The following is a 384-nucleotide window of genomic DNA, read 5'->3' on the forward strand; positions in this document are numbered from 1 at the left end:
GCCGGGTGAGTCGGTGGAGCAACAGGAGATCGTGGCAAGGTGATATAATCAACCTGCCACGCCTCCCCATATTTATACTTTTGCCACCGGCCTTCCCCCCAGAGAGGTTACATCCTCTTGGCTTGTTTAATTGTGGCACATGTGTCACAGTCATGAACAACCTGTGCAATAGCGTCCATAGTTAAGTCCACCCCTCGGTCTCTATCCTATTTGTATGTTGCATCTCTTCCTTGATGGCCCGAAGTTTCATGGGCCCACAGAGCTAGAAATAATTCACCCTTGTTCTGCCAGTCCAGGTCTATTTGAGCCACCTCAATTTTGGCAGCTCGGTCTACCTGATGGATATTTTGGTTTTCTTCAGTAGCCCTACTCTTGGGCTCATGA

Source organism: Meleagris gallopavo, unplaced genomic scaffold, assembly GCF_000146605.3.
Source record: "Meleagris gallopavo isolate NT-WF06-2002-E0010 breed Aviagen turkey brand Nicholas breeding stock unplaced genomic scaffold, Turkey_5.1 ChrUn_random_7180001842676, whole genome shotgun sequence".
Lineage (NCBI taxonomy): Eukaryota > Metazoa > Chordata > Aves > Galliformes > Phasianidae > Meleagris > Meleagris gallopavo.